This window comes from Diplotaxodon limnothrissa, linkage group LG23 (genome assembly GCF_057381915.1).
Source record: "Diplotaxodon limnothrissa isolate DT_005_m linkage group LG23, D_limnothrissa_male_GT1.1, whole genome shotgun sequence".
Classification (NCBI taxonomy): domain Eukaryota; kingdom Metazoa; phylum Chordata; class Actinopteri; order Cichliformes; family Cichlidae; genus Diplotaxodon; species Diplotaxodon limnothrissa.
The window spans coordinates 43,317,839-43,325,272 of NC_140617.1; positions in this window are offsets into that span (position 1 = coordinate 43,317,839).

Here is a 7,434-nt window from a genome sequence, read left to right on the forward strand (position 1 = left end):
GGGGGTTTGAAGACGATGTGTCGGTCGGCTCAGATATTTGAAGTTTACACAGCTACATTCTCACCTGAAAATATGTTAAACGTTTTTTTGCGACCCAGAAAGAGAAATAAGAGTGATATTAAAACTAAGTCGCTGCCGTCATTGTTGGAAACTGGAATTGGCTGGGCCGCGCTATGAATTCTGCGATATGGTTTTTCAACTTTGTTGTCCGGGTGGAAAATCTGGAGAAAGGTGGGATTCTCCCGGAAAAATCGGGAGGGTTGGCATGTATGGTTGTGGCAACATCACTAACCTTGTCAAACACCTCAGAGTAAATCATATCACAAAATATGACGAGCGTATGTTGAGGCGAACTGAAGAGGAGGAGAGGGACAGGTGCTGCTAGGGTGAGAGTCTCTCACGGAGTCCTTTAGTCCTCCAGGCAGGCAAGGTGTTCAAATAGCACACAACTTTAGTTTTTTTATTTCTATATGATGAACTCTGCATTATTAAGTGATAAGAAGAAGGTATTCTGATGTCCTGTAATCATTATGACGCTATAATTTGAGATACAATAAATAAAATCCGTTTTGTACAAAGTATCGGTATCGGATCAGTATCGTCGATACCACCCTGAATATTACTTGGTATCGGATCGGAAAGGAAATCAGTGGTATCGCACATCACTACCTCTCACGTCGGTGAGAGGGTGGATTTTTTTTTTTCAATCAACAGGAAATGACGTATTTGTTGTCACGTGGTATGGACGTGTCTGCTGGAGAAAGGAGTCCCACGCAACATGCCCCGGTTCTTCGTCGCAACTTACCCCGGGAAGAGGCACTAATTTCGGCCTAGAGGACCAGCATTGACCGCCTGGAGACTATTTTCGGTTCCGGAAATTTTTTTTTAAAGTAGATCGAAATTAATTTTGGTGCCGATCTTTGGACCATCTAAAGGCCTAATTATATTAACTATCAAATATTACTTCAAATGTTTTTTTTGGAAAATATTTAGTTTTTTAGTATTTTTTTTAGTTTTTTTGTAATACAACTGGGATTTAAAGGGTTAAAACAACGAAAATATAATTAAAACTTTATATGAATATTTCAGGGAGAAGTAGTTTTAAAAGACTGACCAATTTAAAGTGAAAAAAAAAATTAATATTTAATATTTTTATTGCACTTTTGGGGAATTTGCATTTTTCATGGATTTTTTAATGTGCTCCTGCAAAAAAAATAATGGCAGGTCAAAATTCATTTTGGTGCCAATCTTTTGTCCATCTGAAGGCCTAATTATAATAACAATCAAATATTACTTCAAATGGTTTTTTTTGAAAATATTTAGTTTTTTTGTTTTTTGGGGCTAAAAAAACAGGGTGCTCATGTAATGAAACTGGTATTTAAAGGGTTAAAACAACGAAAATATAATTAAAACTTTATATAAATATTTCAGGGAGAAATAGTTTTAAAAGACTGACCAATTTAAAGTGAAAAAAAATATGAATATATAAAGTTTTTATAGCACTTTTTGGGGAATGGACATTTATTGTCCTTAGGCACAAAGGTGGATGTCTTTTTAAGGTACCTCCAAGGGTTAAGAAAGAGGGGGGGGGGGGGGGGGCAGGGGGGGGAAGAGAATAAAGATATGATGCACCAATGCAGACCAGTTCATTGCTATTAAGAAGTTGGATATGGTTATTGTCCATGAGAGGGGGGCAGAGAGTTCAGGAGCCTCACAGCCTGTGAGTAACAGGTGTGAGCCAAAACAGAACTTCTAGGACATGATCATGATCTGCTGCCTCGGTGCTGACACAACCAGCGTTGGATTTGTTATTAAAAAAAGTAGTGCATTACATGATGCTTATTACTTATTATAGGAAAGTAACACAGTATTTTACTTAATTACTCAGTAGAGAAATTAATTTGTTACACTACTTGTTACATTACTTTCACTTTTACTCTGTAAAGGACCTGAAACACACACCAACACAAATCCCTATCCTAGTGAGCGCAAGTGATTCTACTGTAGCTGTTTCTACAGGTAGAAATGAAGGCTACTGCAAGTTGCCTTTGTTACCTGGTGAAGTTCAGGCTCTGGGTGCTGGGCTGGGGTCAGCATACACTCAGCTGTAACATCATCTAGGATCTTGGCTAGCTTTATGTTAGCATGCTATCTGTGCAGATGCTTGCAAAGAGTCGAGGTTTAATGCAATTGTTTTTGTCTTGGAGGCAGGTTGCACTCCACTATCATGCTCTTGTTCTTTTGTGCATTCAAAATAAATGTAACGTTCATCTTTCCACTCCTGAACAACAGCTGTAGACTGCGCCACCATTTTCCTCCTCCTGCACACAAAGTGACGTCAGCTGCAACGTGCGAAGGAAAAAGCCACGTTTGATTTTTTCTCTTTTCTATCCACTCACTGTGTGAATAACTTTGTAATGCAAGTAACAACATAACTATAATATATTGTAATACAATTACTGAATTTAGTACATTAATGTACAGTCATTTCTTTGAATGTGTTATACCCAACACTGGATACCACAGTCACCAAGACCTCTTACCACGAAGTCTTAATGGGTCAGAATTAAGTGCGCATGCGCCAACCAGCGTGCAGCCTGTTACAGTCGCTCCTGCTTTTCTCTTAGTTTAGCTCTTTTTTCTTACGTATTCTTTTTTTTTTCTGACTTGTATTTTCCTCCGTTTTCTATCTCTTACTCAATCATGTGGATTGAGAGAGTTTTTGTTCTTCTGGTGGCCGTGGAACTGTTACTTTTATCATGGAACGGGACCGCGGCACATCTCCTACACGCACGGACTGTTTACTCCAGAGATCAGCTGATCGCCCTGATGCCGGCCGGCTCGCTGGCCAGGCCCGCAGAAGTGCCCGCAGAAGTACCAGCTGAAATTTGGAGGAAAACACATCGGGGATGCAGAGGTCAAGGACAGAAGAGAAGAAAAAAGGTGACGGTGAGACAGCGGAGGCTCGAAGCGAGGAGGAGGTTTAAACCGTGTCTGCCGTCTATCGTGATGGGAAATGTGCGATCGTTGGCAAGTAAAATCGACGAGCTCTCAGCACTGGTACGGAGTCAGAGGGAATACCGAGAGTGTAGCCTGATGTGTTTCACCGAATCATGGCTGCACCAGGTCATTCCCGATGAGAATGCTTCCGTGGAAGGCTTCCACACTGTTCGGGCGGACAGGGACAGCATCGCTAGCGGTAAGCGTAAAGGAGGTGGGCTTGCTGTTTTAGTTAACAACCGGTGGTGTAACCCTGCCAACATAACAATCAAAGAAAGGATTTGTTGCCCGGACACTGAACTGTGTGCTGTTGGACTCAGGCCGTATTATTTACCCAGGGAATTCTCTCACGTCATCTTGGTGGCTGTTTATGTTCCCCCCTCTGCTAACCCCACAGCTGCATGTGACACTATCCACTCTGCCATAGCTCGGCTACAGACTCAGCACCCGAGTGCCTTTATTGTGATCTCGGGTGACTTCAACCATGTATCACTGGACAATACACTACCAACATTCAAACAATATGTGGACTGTCCCACCAGGGGAGAGAAAACTTTAGACTTACTGTATGCTAACGTCAAGGATGCATACAGCTCCTCCTCCCTCCCCCCACTTGGTAGGTCAGATCATAACCTGATTCACCTCACCCCCCGCTATGTGCCAATTGTGAGGAGGGAACCTGTGACCACCAGGACTGTTAGGAGGTGGTCAGAGGAGGCAATAGCGGAACTACAGGGCTGTTTCGAGGTGACCGACTGGGAAACACTCTGTGAGCCTCACGCCGAGGACATCAATGGGCTTACTGAGTGTATCACAGACTACATAACTTTCTGCACCGACTCCATTGTTCCAGCTCAGACTGTTCATTGTTACCCAAATAACAAGCCGTGGGTGACTAAGGACATCAAAGCCCTCCTCAACAACAAGAAGAGGGCTTTCAGAGGGGGCAACAAAGAGGAGGTGAGGAAGGTCCAGGTGTTACTAAAGGACAAGATCAGAGAGGCTAAGGACAATTACAGGAGGAAGCTGGAGTGGAAACTCCAGCAGAACAGCATGAGAGAGGTGTGGAGGGGCATGAAGACCATCACTGGATTCAGGCCAACCAACAGCAGGGGAGCTGAGGGAGGTGAGAATAGAGCCGACGAGTTGAATCTGTTTTTCAATAGATTCGACACCACAGTGTCTGCTCCCACCCCCACAACCTCACCTGCAGTCAGCCTGGAATCCAGAGCCACACCACTGTGCCAGCCTCTCTCTTCACATGTTGCCTCCTGTGAGATTCCTGACACCCCTCCCCCACCCATCACCTTCACTCAATACCAGGTTGAGATGCAAATGAGGAGACTTCACTCAGGCAAGTCTGCTGGACCAGACGGAGTGAGTCCCCTTGTCCTCAAGGCCTGTGCCCCCCAGCTGTGTGGAGTCTTTCATAAACTGTTTATGCTGAGTCTGAGTCTGCAGAGGGTCCCGGTGATGTGGAAGACATCATGCCTCGTCCCTGTACCAAAGACGCCTCGTCCCAGTGGCCCCCAGGATTACAGGCCCGTGGCACTGACCTCCCACATCATGAAGACCCTGGAAAGGCTCATCCTGGACCAGCTGCGACCCATAGTAAGACCACATCTGGATCCCCTTCAGTTCGCTTATCAGCCTCGTCTCGGAACAGAGGACGCCATCATCTACCTGCTCAATCGTGTCTACACCCATCTGGACCAGCCGGCGAGCACTGTGAGGGTCATGTTTTTTGACTTTTCCAGTGCTTTCAACACCATCAGGCCGACCCTCCTGGGTGATAAGTTAGCAGCGATGCAGGTGGATGCTTCTCTGGTGTCCTGGATTGTTGATTACCTGACAGGAAGACCACAATATGTACGTCTCCCACAGTGTGTGTCTGACAAGGTGATTAGCAACACAGGGGCACCACAGGGGACTGTCCTCTCCCCCTTCCTCTTCACCCTCTACACCACAGACTTCAGCCACTGCACAGAGACCTGCCATCTTCAGAAGTTTTCTGATGACTCTGCGGTGGTTGGATGCATCAGCAGGGATGATGAGACAGAGTACCGGGCTGTGGTCGACTCCTTTGTCACGTGGTGTGAGCAGAATCATCTGCAGCTCAACGTGGCAAAGACCAAGGAACTGATCGTGGACTTCAGGAAGACCAGGAAACACTTGACCCCTGTTTCAATCCAGGGGGTCAGTGTTGACATTGTGGAGGACTATAAATACCTTGGAGTACACATTGACAATAAACTGGACTGGGCTAAAAACACCACAGCACTTTACAGGAAGGGCCAGAGTCGTCTCTATTTTTTGAGGCGACTGAGGTCCTTCAACATCTGGCAGAAAATGCTGAGGATTTTCTATGAGTCTGTGGTGGCCAGTGCGATCCTCTATGCTGTTGCATGCTGGGGGAGCAGGCTGAGGGTCGCAGATGCCAACAGACTTAATAAACTGATCCGTAAGGCCAGCAATGTTGTGGGGATGGAGCTGGACTCCCTCAAGGTGGTGTCGGAGAGGCGGATGCTGTCCAAGATAAAGACAATGTTGGATAACACCTCCCACCCACTCCATGACATGTTGGTCAGTCACAGGAGCTCGTTCAGTGAGAGACTGAGATTACCGAAAAGCACCACTGAACGACACAGGAAATCATTCCTGCCTGTGGCCATCTCCCTGTACAACGCATCCACTTAACACACTGTTTGCTGCTACAACTACACATGTTTCTTTTCCAAATATTTATTTATAAGTGACTTATGTATGTATGTATGTATATATATGTATATATTGTACTATTCTTAGTTAGCGTATTGTCTGTCTTGTCTTAATGTTGGTTTAAAATGGAGAACTGTAACAAAAAATAATTTCCCCCAGGGATCAATAAAGTATTCTGATTCTGATTCTGATTCTGAATATAAACGGTTGGTTTTAACGTTGAATGATTCTTACTTGTGTTATTGTACCAGTGGTAGATCTGCTTCCTCCCTTCCTCTCTGTTAGAATGTGAGTGTTACTAATCAGACTTCTTCAGTGGCTGTGGGTGGTCTAAGGAAGTCTCCTGCAGGTGTATCTGCTCTCGATCTACAATTAGTTATAGTTAAACCTTGTGCTGACCTCCATTCTTTGCCAGGTGGTTGTTCTACCTGTGGGGCTATAGCGCAGGCCTTTTGCACCACTTCATTCACTTACCACCTTGCTTGAATTTCCTTGTGTCTTGCACTTGCTCACCTGTCTCCTCCCTCTTCTTGGGAAACCTGCTGGAAAGCCTGCCTGACCCATTCTAACTCTGCCTGCATTATAGTGACTGGGCCTAGTTACTTACCTGAAGATACTCACTTGAACATAATCCCTGCCTTCATTTAAATTTCTCTCCATATTTGGAATTACTGTTGGATAAGATGTGAAGCTGGTGCACATACAGATTTCAACACCAATGTTGTGTATCTCAGTCTTGTACAGCAGTCTTCCCTTAGACTCACTTACGTGTTGGAAAGCCTCGACAACTCTTGCAAATGATTTGATCCAGTGAACCTTCTCTCTGTTCATGGTTAAACTGGATGTATTGTAAACTGATAACTTTGTTTATCTTGTCTGGTATTTAACCTCTACCATCTATGGATCCAGGAACTGCAGGTGATACAGTTACAGTATAACTGGCACAATCCATAACAAACAACTTAAGAGAAGAGCCATTAACCTCGAAGAATGGCCCCGTGTCTGCTTTAACCCTTTAAAGCTGGTCGGAGCGGGCACGCTCCGTTTTGCGTAACTTTTTTAAAATCCCGGTAGCACTGCAACCATGTGAGCTAGCGCAATAATTTTTTTTGCATATGAAACCGGCCATCAGCTTGTCCTAGGTCACGGTTTCCTTCCACATAAAGCTTTGCAAAAACTGCATAAAAAGCACTTGCAGCAACAAAAACATAATATTCCAGAAACACGCTTTGCCGATCCGATCAGCTGTTTGTAACACTTCCTACATCCATCAGCACGAACTATCGCATGTTCGCCATGACCTGCCCGAAACCGGAAGTGACGTCAAATGTAGTTTTTTACCATCAGGGCCTTATGAGCCTGTACTGGTGTTTTTAAAAGTTATGTTTGACTTTCTAACTTTCTGTGTCGTTTCTGGGATGCTTAGAAGTCATATTGCACTGCTGGAAATAGTTTATTTTGATGCATATGCTGTTTTTTTGCAAATTTGCATTATAATATTTATTTTCGTTTTTCCTGCAGTATATAAAAATTGGTGTATTTCAAAAAATAAAACTATGAAGACACTTAAAATAAATTTCCTGTGATGGGAAACTAGTTTGTGCAACTTTTTTGTATTTACAGTTTTGAGGGATAAGCCTCTTAAATTTCTCTAACTAGAAATATATGTTTAAAAAACAAAACGATTTTCAATTTTTTTGTAGTTTATTGCACTTT